We start from the raw sequence: 16,936 nt of genomic DNA on the forward strand, positions 1-16,936 counted from the left end.
ACTGGAAAGAAGACAGCCTTTTCAACAAATGGTGCTGGCTTAACTGGTGGTTATCATAATGTGAGTTGATCCACTTTTATCTCCTTGTACAAAGCTCAAGTCTAAGTGGATCAAGGAACTCCACATAAAACCAGAAACACTGAAACTTATAGAGGAGAAAGTTGGGGAAAGCTTTGAAGATATGGGCACAGGGGAAAAATTCATGAATATAATAGCCATGGCTTTTCCTGTAATATTGGGAATGGACAAATGGGACCTCATAAAATTGCAAAGCTTCTGTAAGGCAAAAGACACTGTCAACAAGACAAAAAGGCCACCAACAGATTGGGATAGGATTTTTACCAATCCAAAATCAGAGAGGGGACTAATATCCAATATATACAAAGAACTCAAGAAGGTGGACTCCAGAAAATCTAATGAACCCATTAAAAATGGGGTACAGACTAAACATAGTATTCTCATCTGAGGAATACCGAAGTGCTAAGAAGCACTTGAAAAAATGTTCAACATCCTTAATCATCAGAAAAATGAAAACCAAAAGTTTCCTCAGATTCCACCTCACACCAGTCAGAATGCCTAAGATCAAAAATTCGTGTGACAACAGCTGCTGGAGAGGATGTGGAGAAAGAAGAACACTCCTCCATTGCTGGTGGAATTGCAAGCTTGTAAAACCACTCTGGAAATCAGTCTGGTAGTTCCTTGGAACATTGGACATAGTACTACTTGAGGATCCAGCGATAACCCTCCTGGCCTTATACCCAGAAGATGTTCCAACTTGTAATAAGGACACATGCTCCACTCTGTTCATAGCAGCCTTATTTATAATAGCCAAAAGCTGGAAAGGACCCAGATGTCCCTCAGCAGAGGAATAGATACAGAAAATGTGGTACATTTACACAATGGAGTATTATTCAGCTATTAAAAACAATAAATGTATGAATTTCTAGGCAAATGGATGGATCTGGAGGATATATCATCTTGTGTGAGGTAACACAATCACAAAAGAACTCACATGATATATATTCACTGATATGTGGATATTTGCCCAGCAATGTAGAATATCCAATATACAATTTGCAAAACACATGAAACTCAAAAATAAGGAAGACCAAAGTGTGGATACTTTGTTACTCCTTAGATTGGGAAACAAAATAACTATGGAGGGAGCTTCAGAGGCAAAGTTTAGAGCTGAGTCAGAAGAAAGGACTATCCAGAGACTGTCCACCTGGGATCTGTCCCATAAAAAACCACCAAACTCAGACACTATTGCATATGCCATCAAGATTTTGCTGAGAAGATCCTGATATAGCTGTCTATTGTGAGCCTATGCCAGTGCCTGGCAAATACAGAAGTGCATGCTCACAGTCATCTATTGAATGGAATACAGGGCCCTCATTGGAGTAACTAAAGAAAGTTACCAAAGATCTAAAGATGTCTGCAACCCTATAGAAGGAACATCAATATGAACTAACCAGTACCCCCAGAGCTCCTGTCTCTAGCTGCATATGCAGCAGATGAGGGTCTAATTGGCCATCATTGGGAGAAGAGGCCCTTGGTCTTATGAAGATTATATGCCCCAGTACAGCGGGAGTGGATGGGTTGGGGAGCAGCCTGGGGGGGCGGGTATAGAGGACTTTCAAAATAGCATTTGAAATATAAGTGAAGAAATTATCTCATTGAAAATGAAAAAAGAAATAGTTAAAAAAGAATATAAATTCATTTACACAAAGTATATATTTGAATCTAGAAAAAAGAATGCAGAAAAGAAGCAATTATATTATAATTTACAGCAAAAACTGAAGTAAAAACAATAAGAAAAAAACCACTGGGTAGATACTGTAAATTAAACAAAAATAATAACTATAATAATGCCCATTTTCAGTAGACCCTGCATTTTGCCGGGGCATCCCAATAGTGTAGGCATAATGTTTTTATTCATTATGATAAGTTTACCCTTCTGTTATTCAAATACTGATTTTTCTGTTCTCATAACTTGTCTCAATACAGACATGGCACTGCAATGCTTATACCAAGAATCTACTTCTCAAGTTTGTATAAACAGTTCTTACCATTTATTCTGACTTGTCAATAAGTGCTAATCACTTAATTGCTGGGCAGAGTTGAGAATAAAGCAGGGTAACTGGCAGCCATAGAAAGGAGTGAGTAAGAGAGAAAGCTGCAGATTATCTGGCAGGATGGAGGAGTTAGAGCCATGAGGAAGTGACTCAAAGACCCAGATTAACAATAATATGCAAACATAATGGAACATGGTGACTGGGAGTTAGAAAGTTCAGCATAGGAGAAAAAGGTAGATGATTTAACCTCTCAGCTACTGAGGCATAGTTTTGAATAAATGTTATTTCTTCTGTGAAGTTACTGGAGAATAGCTCAACACAAAGAAATCCAGCTGCACAATTAATTTACCGCTTACATTTAATATAAGGATAATTCATTTACATAGTAAGGCTGGCCTGGGGCCTGGGTGAGGCAACCCAAGGCAAAAGCATGAGAGAGCTGATCCTGACACTCCTGCTGTGAAATGGTGTGGGTGGGGATGTGGATGACCACCCTCACCATCTGTAGCATTAAAAAGGGCTGGCTGTGTGGTCATGAGAACAGATGAACTGGCCCTGTTTCTCACTGGGCACAGTGGTCAGGAGAACAGACCTTTGTAGGTCTAATCTCTTTGTGCACTGTGTAAAAGTTATCCTTGTGTTATTCAAATCCCAAGTTCACTGTCCTCATATTTTATTTCAATCTGGACATGGAAATGTAATGCATATGTCAATAATCACATGACTTAAATTTGTGTCTTACCATTTTTTCTCTGCCTTATCAATAAAGCTGATCACACAATTGGTGGACAGAAAGAGAGAGAGGAAGACAGGCTCAGACTGAACCATGAGGAGAAAGGAAAAAGGAGTCCATGAGAGTTCAGCAGAAGCAGGGAAGGGTCTAAATACAAGTACTATGCAGATTTTGGCGGGAAGGTATATGGATTAGTTTAAGGGATTGAGATAGATCAATTGATATCCCAGGTATTGAGGTAAAGTTTCAAAATAAATCTTGGTCTTTCTGTGTCATTATTGGGGAACTAGCTAGGATAAAGAAAAATGGCTACCATATTAATTTACGGCTTACATTTATTTATATTAAAATTGACAGATAGAGGCCTTACACCTCATCTGATCAGTACAGTAGTGCTGGCTATGGGCACAGGTGAGTAAGCCCTGAGGATGAGAATGACCCAGAGGTGACCCTGACATTCATTTGCCATGAAGTGGTATGGGTGAAGGGGAGAGGCCCTCTTCCCTTTCCCCCTCATCACATGTGGCTGCTGGAGAGCTGGCCCTGTGGTTATGAGAACTGGTAATCTGGCCCTATCCCTCATCTGTTGCAACACAGCAAGAATGGGTCCTGCACTTTGCCTGAGCAGCAGTAGATACAGATCTGGATCTGGATATGGGTGTGGGTGACCCATCTCATAGCATGAAAAAAGAAAGCTGATCCTGTGTCTTGTTGATGGCAGCATTGAGTGGCAGGGCTATGACAATGCTGGTAAGCTCACCCTGGTAGTGTGTATAAGGGATAGCCAGTGGTCTAACTCTAGCTCTGCTACTACCCAGGCCAAGATCCAGGGATCTGAGATTGTCCAACTCAAAATCTACATCATCTTCTGACATCTCAACACATGAATAGGCCAGATCTTTTTCAAAGTTTCAGAATTTCCAAGACACTAGGCAACAGCAGAATAACTGGGAGGATTCCCAATGAGGAACTAATATTGATGGTGTCACACAAGCCAGAGTCCTCAAACCTGACCAATTACTCATTGCAGTGAACATTTGTAAGTAAAGATGTGTGGACAGAGAGATATACTATGGGACACACTGGAACATTCTATAACTTCCACTATGAGGGGGGCTGGTGAGATGGCTCAGTGGGTAAGAGCACCCGACTGCTCTTCAGAAGGTCCTGAGTTCAAATCCCAGCAACCACATGGTAGCTCATAACCATCTGTAACAAGATCTGATGCCCTCTTCTGGAGTGTCTGAAGACAGCTACAGAGTAATTACATATAATAAATAAATAAAGTTTTTTTTAAAAAAAACTTCCACTATGAGATCTTTTCTATGCTTTGTTTTTTTTTTTTTTTTTGCAGTCATTGTCATTGTCATCATTGACATCAACGGTGGTGGTGGTTTGCATGCGTGTGTGTGTGTTTGTGTTTGTGTGTGTGTGTGTGTGTGTGTGTGTGTGTGTGCATGTGCGTGTGTGTGTTTGTGTGTGTATTTTGTGGAAAGTCTGGGTTGCAAGGCTGAGAGCTGGATATGTGGGGATCGGAAGATGAATAAGACTGGCATGGCCTATGTGAAAGACCCAAGGGATTAATAAAAAGATAAGAAATAATAAGTCTGTCTTTGAGAATACTGGAAGTATTTTCATAAACTGCTTTTACTTTTAACTAAGTGAAGGCAGGAGACATTCTTCTAAATTTATAATCATGCATTACCTCTGTCTGAATTAATGCATTTGACACAATTTTAAAAAGTCCTAATTAATAATAAATGGAACCAAGAACCATTATAGCACAGTGGGTAAATGTGAGGCTACATGTCTAGATCATCAAATGATGCTGAAAAATCATGACCTGCCGTGTTCTAAGTCAGACTGTGAATTAAAACACTCTTATGGAGCTGTTGGCAGGGCAGTCTTTCAGACAGTTTAAAATAGGCAAATGCATCCCCAAATACTCTGGACTGACAAAGTCTTCATGCAGGTTGGTGTCACATCTTAGCAAAACCACATATTAACATTTCCAAACTACTTACCCCCACATATGACCATATTTTGTTTGAAATTCTAAATCACATTTCCACATACCCTGGGAAAAATAAATTAAATAGGTCGTTATTTTTACACATATTGGCCACCAAGTGAATAACAAATAGCTCAGTCATCAGGACATTAGGCTTATCGTACATCTTTCCTATGTAGCAAGTAATGGAAATACCACAGAGTTCTCTGCAACACTTTGTGAATTTAAACATATTCATGATTTTGTTTCTGAGTACTGTACATTCCCAAATTTTGCCTTCTTTAATAAGTGTACAGTACCAGCTGCTTTCATCCGTGGCAGTTTCTTTGTTTATGCTTTGACTCTGAAATCCAGCAACACACTCATCTTTTCCCATGTGGATGCCTGAGGGCATCAAGAGTCATGGAAACTGACAGGAGTTTTCAAAATCTTTTTGTTTTTCACTGCTTACTGCCCTTTCACTCACCCAATGATTTCTCTAGGATTTTCATATACTCAGTAAATTGAAGACAACATCAATGCCTATAGTATATTAGATTTTCAGTAGCAATAAAGTAGAGGTAAATGGGTTTGCCTTCTAGTGCCTCTGTTTAACATCAAAAGATGTGGAATTCTTCCCTGACATAAAGGAAACAAAGTCAAAAGCTTGATCTGGATTTTCACCACTGAACTCTGGGCAGGGGGAGGAATTAATATAGTCATTAAGTGGTTATTGTGGGTTTTAAAAGATAAAATCCCATGTAACTCAGCCTGACTCAATCTCTGTGTACATAAAGCTGAACTTGAATTCCTGATCCTCCTGACTGCTGGTACTGTAGGTGTGTGGCATCATGGTATAGTTTACATGATGCTGGGATCTAGCCTAGGGCTTTTGTTAAAAAAATAAGTATTTGTTCCCTAAAGAAGGTTCTGAAATTTAAAGAGATGAGAATATACAGGTGAAAGTTTAAAGACAGAATATCACCTATGAGGGCCATGAGAGTTTCTTACAAATGGGCTTGTGTTGTGAAATTTTATACAACATTGTGCACACTTGCAGCACAATATGTTTCACTAGTATTTCACTGTTGATACAGTCAATCTACTAAAAAACAAACTGGGGGACACTAGATAAAAATACAAATGTCAAAAATAGACATAAAAGGCACTGAGGTGTGGAAGTAGAATAATTTCTTGAATAACATTCACTCCATGACACCTCAGAGGATAAGGGAGAAATTTCTTTGTTGCAGATGCTGTTATAACACTACCTGAACTTGCTTCTATTTATTTAACTGAGCCAAAAAAAAAACCTCATCCCAGGAAATTCGCTTTAGTTTTAGCCTTCCTTTCCCTAGTTTTCAGACACCAATGAAGAGAGAATAATAGAAGTTGCTATGAAATGGTATGGCCAATAGCCCCATCTTGTGTCAACTATTTATTACTCAAAACTTACTCCCAGTAAGAAAAATGTAACCCTCTCTTATTATTTTTATTGCCTACTTGATATGCTTTTAGCAGCACTTAGTGAAGATTTAATTACTCAGATGTTTCTCACTATTTAGTTTTACTTACAACATAATCAGGTGGAAATTTTCTCTCTCTCTCTCTCTCTCTCTCTCTCTCTCTCTCTCTCTCTCTGTGTGTGTGTGTGTGTGTGAGAGAGAGAGAGAGAGAGACACAGCTTACTGCTTACTTTTGTTTCTTCTTTTTTAAAGCATGCATTTATGCATTTGTACTTTATTTTAACTGCCCTTTTTAAAAAAGATTTTATTTATTTATTATATGTAAGTACACTGTAGCTGTCTTCATACACTCCAGAAGAGGGAGTCAGATCTTGTTAAGGATGGTTGTGAGCCACCGTGTGGTTGCTGGGATTTGAACTCTGCACCTTTGGAAGAGCAGTCGGGTGCTCTTATCCACTGAGCCATCTCACCAGTCCCTTAACTGCCCCCTTTTAATACAGCGATCTTTGGAAGAAAGATACTTTATTTTAATGGTACAGAGTTCTGTGGAAAAATTTTTTGAAATAGGCACTTGCAAAATTTCACCCAGTAAATAAGTCTTTACTGGTTATTAGTATATGCTAAGCTTACATCATTGAAATGATACAAAGTCTCTTTGCAAAACTTATATTCTGGCCTGGAAAAGACACATGCTAACAAGTATTATATCTGTATCATGGCATTTTCCCTTCAGGGAAAGCTTCTATGACATGCTTGGAAACAGAAATGTTTTCTTCACTAATTTTCAATTTTTTTCTTAAATTATTGTATTTTTTTACATTGCAAATGTTGCCCCCTTCATGTCATCCCTCCCTGAGTTCTTCATCTATGCTCTCTCACCTATGCTTTTGAGATGGTGCTACCCAGTCTTCCACTCCTCCCCACATCATCACTGACAACATTTCCATTATCTGAGGCATAAGGTTTTTACAGGATTAGGTGCATCATCTCCCACTGAGGTCAGACAAGGCACTCTTCTGCTACATATGCCAAGGGGCCATGAAACAGCCCACTTACGTTCTTTAGCTGGTAGCTTAGTCTCTGGGAACTCAGAGAGGTCTAGGTTAGTTCATAATGCTGGTCATTTATTGGGTTCCCATCCCTTCAGCTTCTTCAATCCTTCCCCTAACTCTTCCATAGTTGTCCTGGACCTCAGTCCAATGGTTGGCTGTAAGGATCTGTATCTGTCTCAGTCAGTTGCTGGCAGATGCTCTCAGAGGACAGCCATGCTAGGTTCCTGTCTCCAAGCACACCATGGCATCATAAACTTCATTTACTTCCAGGAATAGATTTAACAAGATCCTGCCTGGATCTGGAGCTATGGACTCTAAGAAGTCAAGGTTGAAGTTTCTGGGATCCAAATCTTTCCCTTGGCCCATGGTTATCAATTTTGACGCAGCTATATCTAAGGTATCCTGTGTTCTCCTTACCAACATTTTCTTACTTGGCTTTCAACTGACCTTGGCCATTCCCCCATTCTGAGAATAGTATGTAAGAAGCTATGTTGCTTAACAAAATTATATGGAATAAGTCATCAATTTAAGCAAGACCTCCAGTCCCAGCTATTTTGCTTATTTATTTGTCATCTTTGGTCTTACTCTAAACTCTACCTTTAGGTACCCTTATTGCTGCAGATTAGGATTAGCAAAGCATAAATAATATATCTTGTATCTATAAACAATATATATTTTACACAAAATTAAGTAAGGAGATCACAGGATCTATGTTGATCATCTGATCAGCATGTTTTAGACCAGTCTTTTGTACAGGAGACTCTACTTGATAGAAAAAAAATAAAACCCAACAAGTGTATTTCACTTGGAAATAATAACAGGGTTAAACAGTTCACTTGAGGATTCCAGTATATGCAAATTCCTCAAAGGAAACAACATGACTCTTGATAGCCATGTGCCAGAGCTTCTCAACCAGTATTGTTACTGAACTCAAACTCAAATTGGCGTGGTACCACTCAGTGGACTTTCATATGATTCTTTAAATACTGATTAGGAATAATTGTACTTTTCTGTACTGAAAAAGAAACCTAAATCTTTGATGTTCCCACAGTTTACATATCAGCATTTTGGCATCAGGCCTTGGTGTGTCAACATCCAGAGCTCTTGCTTGACCTTACAAAGACCTGAGGTCAAAAACCCCTGTCAATAAACCACAGGGGTAGCCTGGCAATGATGTTGATGTGGAAGAAACAATTATAAAAGCTGAAAACTTTAGCATTTTCATCCCAATGGCTACTTGCACTGGTGAACTGACACAGAGTTTCTTGACACCCATGAAAATGACAGTTACAGAGGCAAAGCAGGAAACACAACATTACTCACCTTCCTGTAGAGATGCATTGTCCCAACAAAAGGCAGAGGCTTGGGGCCAGGAATTCCTAGCTTCTTAAAAAGTCCATGAGTAGAAGTTCCATAACTAAAACATGAAGGAGGAAACCAGGTCATTGTCATACTTACACATGCACATACATGAACACACATATTCATATGCACATGTATAGGTATTGATACATGTACATATATACTTACATATGTACTAACTTTTGTATATTATTGAGTTAATATATATGAGTATATACCTGTGAATATATGTTTATATCAATATATATTCTTAGATGCAAAGATTGAAAATTACTAGAATCTACCCAGTGAGGAAACAGGAGAGCAGAATATAACATTAAAACTTGGAGTAATAATACCCTTCACATTCCAATGTATTATAAACTTTTAGGTTAGTATATGATGTTCCTAATCCTAGAGTTAATATGTCATACAACTTTATAAGCTTGAGTTTGAATGTTACTGATGGGCTCACAGACTTAGGAAGTAAGCACGGAGAACCAGTATAGGTAACCTAAAAGCACGATCCACAAGTTCCCTCATGAATGTTATAGAAGCGGTGAGCAGTGACATTTCTCTGCAGAAGAGGATAGTTAACTGATTAAACTTCCTGACAAGACTCTCTGAGCTGTCTTGTCTCACAGCCTGCAAACTCTTCAGAGCTTCAAACATGCTGCTTTGGGATGGAGAAAAGGCTCAGCCGTGAAGAACATTTGATGCTCTTGCAGAGGTATCAGGTTTAGTTCCCCACACTCACAAGCCATCTCACAACAAGATATAATTACAGTTCCTGGTAATCCAATATCATATTCTGACCTTCATATTTATCATATATATATAAAACAGTAGTGTGCACAAAACTATTTTTTAAAGATACAACATTTGCAAGTCCCCATTTGTTCAGGTATGGCCTCTTGATATTGCAGTTACCTTTGAGCCATTCATGCTCCTGGAAGTAATATTTAAATCAAATTACTGTCATAATACCATAAACAATTGTTTCTCCAAGGTATCACTGGTGACATAATGGAGTCATAGGACTCTTTTTTTTTTTCATTTTCCCAAGATTAGTTGAACAGCACCATGAGTTTTACTCACATGATATCACAAGGCAACAAACTACATAAACTGTCATATATCTGTCCTGTTTTCCCCAGGGCTTTATGTACTGAGTTAATCAGCTACAGGCACTTAGTTAACTGACTTGTTAACACCATAACCTCCAAGACAACTCTCTAGACAAGAAGGCTGGAGGCAGAGTCATCTTTTACATCTCAGGTGTAGCCATTGTGAGTTCTAGATTCTAGAAACCTTGCTATCCTAATGTGACAAACTAATTATAGACCAACAACAGAAAACAAATAGAAAGAAATAGCTGAATAACCATTCAAGCCTGGTCTTTAGTCTCAGAACACTCACTCGTAAACAAGAGTTGAGACAGTATGGCTGAAAAGTTCTGTGAGATTAATGATTTCATTTATAACAGGTTTTTTTTTTTGTTGTTGTTGTTTGTTTTTTTTAAATCATCTCTCGCAGTATGAATTTCTAGTTGATAATACAAAGGTTTTCTAACAGGGAACAAGGGCCTAAGAATCATCCCAATTACTGGGATACAAAGCAGAGGAGTTCAAGCCATTACTCACAGGTAGAGCAGCACCAGGATAGTGAACAACAGTGCCCATGATTCCATGGAAAAGTTCAGGTCCATTGCTCTTTTCTTTTAACAACTCTATTCTCTGACCTTTCTTAGCAGGTAAAGTTGTGTCCCACTTCTGAGTCCAGGTGTGTATCTGTGATGCCAATCTGCAGTATTTATGTACTACAGAAGAAGGTGGAACAGTCAATATTTATAGAACGATGAACTCTGTATCCTAAGTACTAGAAAATGAGTTTCCTCTTTAGCTGACAGTTAACAATTGTTCATTATAACCCACATTTTGACATTTTTAATAAGTATGTTCTGCCGGGAATTAAAAGCTAATCCTATGTGCTAGGTAAGACCAAAAGTCATGGATGTTTTTTAAGTAAAACATATAGAAAAATGATTGATGTTATATTTTCTTTGAATGTTTATGTGAAAGCCTGCATTGGAAAGCTCATTAAATATTTGCACACAAGCTCAATTTGTAAATGATTATACATATAAAATTTAAGAACTCTGGGACACTTTGAAAACCTTAGAAAGTGAAGTATCACATTTCATTACAAAGTTTCACAAAAATCCCCATCATAAATAAATAAATGAATAAATAAATAAATAAATAGATTCATCCTCATATAAACAAAATTTTCTCATACACTTCTATTACTCTTTTTTTTGCACAATTCATGTTTTCTCTATATATTCATCTTACACTATGCTATTATTTATGGAAATGTCTTAACATTGCTAACACTTGTGTTCCCAGTCCCAGTGTCCTGAGGCACAGTAGGCAATGCAACAATAAACATAATATAATATAAATCTTTTCTTAAAAAATAAAAATATGATGATTTTTGTAAACATATTTTTTGTACATTTTTGTAGTGTTTTTGTATTTCATTTCCATAGTAATCCACTATGCATCATCTGTAGCTGAAGAAGTGTGCCATCCTCAAGTTTGGACTACTGAAAAAGCATCACTTACTCACACTTATTGTACCTCCAGTGAATCCATAGCCTGTGGGATATTTAGTAGCATAATCAGCATTATCACTAATCCCAGAGATTATCAAAAGCCACTCACCAACTCTTCCCATATTTGTGTGCATGCCTCTGGTGTTTTCTGAACACTGGCTAGAGTAAGGAGTTCATGGTTCTACATAGTCATTTATTATCTGGCTTGCTGGCTTTCTTCTTGAATTTGTTGTTGTAGTGGTGCTGTTGGTTTTATTTTTATTTTGCTTGTTGCTATTAACAGAGCATGTAAACATTCTACCATCATATTTTGTTCATTGAAAAATGTTTTTCCTCTGAGTTTCATTCAGTAAAACATATAAATTTCCTTATAAAGTTCCATAGAACATGCATCTATGTATCAATTAAAGGCAAATGAAGTAATGTCTTCTGCATTAATCACATATAGTGTATAGTTTGATTTGCAGGTGTTCCTTGTTCAGATTTGGCCTCAGATGAAGTATAAATCAAATGGATTTGTTCAAGATTTCTTGTTCCAAGAACATGCCTAAGGCATGTGAAGAGTGATGAATCCCTGTAGAAATGTAAAAGGGAACTACTGACAGAGTGTTATCCTCCCATCAAATAACAATTGGGAATCTTGGAAACAGTCTAAAAGAAGAGTAAGACTGGTATCCCAGGGAATCTTAGTGTGGCCCCATTTTCCAGGTTTCTGCAATGTCCTAGAGATGACCCCCATCTCTGATTTCCCATCTCTTTCCCAATGCTCTCCCTACACTTTATCCTCCTGCTCTTACCCCATTTTCCTGCTGCTGCTAGGGTCAACCAGGTAAGTTCCCCAAGTCCCACACTTTTGCTTGCTATGTTTCCATCCAGTTCTACAGTCAAGAGGTCTGCCCTAACCCTTTTCTACTCCACATTCTAGTTCCACCTTGTAATCCCAGACATGTGCAGTCACTGGAGACCACCAAGTGAGATGCCTACCCCTAGTTTCCTGACTGACAGGTTTGCTGGGATAATGCAATAGCAGAAAGCATCATCCTGTCCTCTCTTCACTCCATTTCCATGGTCACAGCTCTGCCTGTATCTCTAGAGGCCTGTTGCTGCCTGGTACAACCAGAGGCCTGCAAACATCAGGGACAACCAGTTCTACCTCCAGCCCTGGAGGCCTGTTCCCACCCACAACAACTAGCAGGCTAGAGCCATCAGGGACTTCTAGCTTTGCCTCCATCCCTGGAAGCCTTGTTCCATTAGTAACAACCAGCTCTACCTGCAATTCCAGAGGCCTGCTGACATCAGGGACTACCTGCTCTACCTTCAAGCCTACTCCCTGTTGAGGTTTTATCTTTTGCTGCTATTGTAATAGTAATACTGTGGGCCCCCAAGGCCTTAAGTCTGCACATAGCCCCTGTGACCCTCTCTCCAATTAAAGATGCCAACATCCAGTAGCTGAGCAGAAGAGACATAGGTGGGGTTTAGGTTGCAAAATCTTGGTGGATAGTAGAATGAAGAGAAAGAATAAGGTACAGGGGAGAAGGAAGTAGAAACTGCCATGGGTTAAGAGTTAGGAGCCTATGGCCCCAAGGCATGCCCCATTGGAGTTAAGAGCAGCCCAGATAGTACATAGTAAATAGTAAGTAATAACTTACTATTATCAATTACAAAGTATATTCTAATGGCATGGAGAATAGACAGCTGCCTACCTATTGTGCTGCTTAAGGCTTATTGTAAATATAAATGCTTTGAGTTTGTCTTTCATCCAGAAACTCAATGATCAATGGGAGGTAGAAAACCCCGCTGACTGGATGAGATTTAAATATTTTTTTACAGCAATTTCCATCAGGAACTACCAGGCCTGCCAACACTAGGAATAACCAAATGGCTAAAGGACAGCATAAGGAGATAAACTACAAAAGCCAGGGCAATATGGCACCAATTGAACCAGCTATTCTACTACAGAAAACCGTGATTTACCTAAAAACCTGAAATGAAAGAAAATGACATTAAATAAAATCTTATGAAGATGATTGAGGCACTTAAAGAGTGTTGGGGTCTCTCACCTCCACTAACCACTCTCCCTCTAAACATTATATTGCGCCCCCTACAGGCGCACAGAATTGCTACCAAGAAGACCTCCCCAGATCTCCCAGAATGCAGCGTCGTCAGACTGCCCTACATTGACATCGTCTCCGCCCACTCGCTCGGAACCGCCTACCAGACACATCTCCGCTCATGATCGGACCACGCGGCAGACAGAGAGAGTTTTCAAGGGGACTCAAGGGCAGGCTAAAAATCCTTCCTTGTTTTAAGAAAGTCTGTTTAATAAAAATCATGCTCTGATCAGCGGACCGACAGGGCATTCATTTTTCCTTTCCCAGCCTATCCTCTTTCAGGATGTTTGAGCTCTTCAGTACGAACCCAGTCCAAAGTGTTTCTGCCCACGCAGAAACACACAAGTGGAGTCCAACGTGGCTGAAGATGACGAAAACATCAGGCACTGCCATGGAGCTCCACGCGTGTAATAAGTATGGTATTGTGCATCACGGGGTATAAAGGTATTTATAGGCACGATTATGAATTGAGCAGTGAAGAGCTTAACCCGACACCTCATTCCTCAAAGGGCAGTGTACGAAGGATAGGGACCTTCAGGCATGTTTTTGTCTGCAGTCCTACAAAACTGCACCCAGGCATAAGGAAATTGGGTTTAAAAAAAATTTTTTTTTTTTAAATTCTTCCTGGCCATGGCCTAGAGAGTAAATGTAGTGTAATGTTCTCCTGGAGACAGACCAAAGTACAGAGACGTCTGGCTTTCGCTCTGGACTCCTACAGAAAAAGTTTGATACCTCTGTGGATTGTTTATTTCTGGTGCACCAATTGTCCACATGTCGAGTAATGTGCGTTCTTGTTTCATTGTCTGTATGAGTGGCCGTTCTGTGTTCCATGTCTAAATATATTAGAGCTTGCTAAATTCTTGTTTGCTTTCACAGTCTTGCCGCTGCGACCCTAAGGAGGCTTGTGGCTTAGCCAGAAATCAAACATAGCAGGAGGGCTCCTGCGAAAAACTGCTTTTTTGAGTGCCTATAAACTCTAAATTTTAGAGAAAAAAAAAAAGCTGATTGTCATTTTTTTCCTAGAGAATTCTCATGATTAGTGTTTTTAGTACATGACAAGGGTCCTCATTTGTAATTTTATAGCTTAACAATGTTAAGTTCTACAATGTAAGTTCTGTGGTCTAAATTTAAAATTCACATAGCCGCTTCATTTCAGTCTTTGACTTGCTTTAAGGTTATAAAAAATGCTCTACATGGCTTAAGTTATTGATGTTCATTAANGGTTATAACTTTGGTTACAAACAGTTAGCTTTAAATTGGTTAACTCAGGGTTGGAGTCATTCAAAGTTTGGTAAGGTGTTTTAAAATTGGGCTTTACCTTCCCACATGGTGAGGATAAAGCTCAAAATGGCCTTGGCGGGCTTTTCTTTTGTTTCTCAAATGGCACCAAAAGAAGTTCTTGTGGCCACACCCCCTGCCTTCAGGGAGGCTGTCCACATGTTGCTAATAGTAAATATTTAATTCAAAATTTATAGGAGGTCAATCAGGCATTGCAGGGTGGCTTGCCTACTTCATATAAAATTATTAAAGAGTTTGTTTTTACTTGATAATTGTTAAGGGTTTGCTTCTGGTAAACTGGTTATCACTAATGAGGTTTGCCTCTAAGTATAGCTTATACAGCTTACATTTTATAAAAATAATTTTTATTGTCTCTGCTTTAATACAATAAGCTGAGAGTTTAATTTTTCAGCATGGTAAGTATTAGCTACGACCTATACAAAGGTTTACCTGGAATCCTGCTCTCAGAGACCATATCCTTTTCATGTTTAAGGTTTTAGTTATGCTAAATAAAATTGTGATATATAAAATTTTACAACAAAAATTAAATTGCTTCAAAATGTTTATTTTTTTCAAGCTTCCAAGAGATGTTAATGGGCTAAGATCTTATAAGGCTTCAAATTAATTTAAGCCTTTCTATTTTATTTTGAGAGATGCAGTTTCATTGGTAAAAAACAAAAGTCCTTGCAAAAAAACAAAATAAGCTTTTCTAATTGCTATCAATTGTACTCATTGGTAACTATATACTAGCTGCTTATTTTAGTTATAGTTATTAAGTGCCCACAGCAATTGTTTGGCATAAAAGGTCATTGATGTAAAATCATTTTTCTTCTCTAAGTAAAATCTTGACATCCTATTGTAAAGGTGCTGTGGTACTAATTAAAATTAATAATTCGCCTTTCCAAACAACAATCAAATTAGGTATTGCAAAATATTACTATTTGGCCTACTGTGTACCATCATTTTTAGATACAATTGACAATCATCCTAAAGATAAAAATTGCCTTTATGCATGCATTTGTATGCATACACCCCTTTTTACTGTATTGATAGCAGCTCTTTATTTACAAAAGTAAGTATTATTCAGATCACATGTTTATCTTTTTTAGCTTCCTCTTGTTTCAGCACAAGTAATTAAACTGGGTGCTGTACAATTTTTTAATAAAAGTCAATCAAGCTTTAATTTGTATATTAATGGTCTATATATCTCAGCTTAAAGTTACTCAAATATTGTCTCTCAAATGCTATAATTCTCCACTTGTCTCAAATTGCAATTGTTTGTACATATACAACTCATAAGATAAAAATGCTGTTATCTTAAAAAGACTTATCTTTGGACATTAATAATTTGTNCTAGCTTGCCTGGATAAGGCCTCTTAAGACAATGCCATGTTAAATTTTTACCAGGCAAATTTCAAACCTTGCATAAAAATAATTGGCCATATAATCTTATTCGTACAAAATAATATGGCTTACATAATAAATTGGTATTTTCAAAGGTTGTGCACGTCAAATTGTAAAAAATTTGTTCTTAAGTGTCGTCAGCTTCTACCTATTTCCACCCAATGGTATTAATTCTTGAGGACTTAATCAATTACTACAAATGGATGCTTTTATTTCTAGGTACTGCAAAACTTTTAAAAACTTTTTCCTTTTAACAAGAAAGGGAGGAAATATCCCTGTGCACATTATTTAAANCTCATTTGTTATATGACTAATCCTAAACAGCTACCCTTATGGGGTAGAGAAAAGCTTGTGTTTTCTCCACAAAATGCTGCAAAGTATGACAACTTACAAAAGGTTTGTGTGCCAAGCTGACCTGTGAGTTAGCTGAGTATCAGTGAGTAATATAAAACTGATTTAAAGTTATATTTTTAACACTCCCTTGCTTTCCTGCCTTGGTCCAACATTGGACAAGCTAAGCTGCCTTGTTTGAAGCTTTTAACTTTTAAAATAAGAACACTAGAAGCTGTGAAATCTGACTTATAAAGATCAGCCTTAGGAGGAGTTATAATAATTCCCCTCCTTCCTCCATTGTGACCAATTACTCTAAATTCAATCTTAGACTGGTCTAGTAATGATTCCAATATTAATAAAGAAAGCTAAAAATCCTTATTAACTGGGGAGAGTTAAGTCTGGCTCAACCTCTGTTAAGGAGCTCACAGTGGTTCTGTAACTCTCAAGCCACCCCTTCCCCCACACACCTGGGGCTATGGTCTGAACCGAGACTTGCTAAACTGCAACCAATTGGAGTACTAGCTGGCTTTCCCAAG

The 16,936-nt window shown here is 38.1% G+C and overlaps 1 long non-coding RNA gene across 1 annotated transcript; it reads right to left on the bottom strand.

Moving 5' to 3' along the window:
* Positions 1-4,789: 4,789 nt before the first annotated feature.
* LOC115063294 lies at positions 4,790-10,448 on the bottom strand. Its single transcript, XR_003843155.1, has 3 exons — positions 10,301-10,448; positions 8,640-8,733; positions 4,790-4,885 (listed from the first exon to the last, which is right to left on the bottom strand). It is a non-coding gene; the product is annotated as an uncharacterized LOC115063294 (long non-coding RNA).
* Positions 10,449-16,936: the final 6,488 nt, after the last annotated feature.

This window comes from Mus pahari, unplaced genomic scaffold (genome assembly GCF_900095145.1).
Source record: "Mus pahari unplaced genomic scaffold, PAHARI_EIJ_v1.1 scaffold_10051_1, whole genome shotgun sequence".
In the NCBI taxonomy this organism is placed as follows: domain Eukaryota; kingdom Metazoa; phylum Chordata; class Mammalia; order Rodentia; family Muridae; genus Mus; species Mus pahari.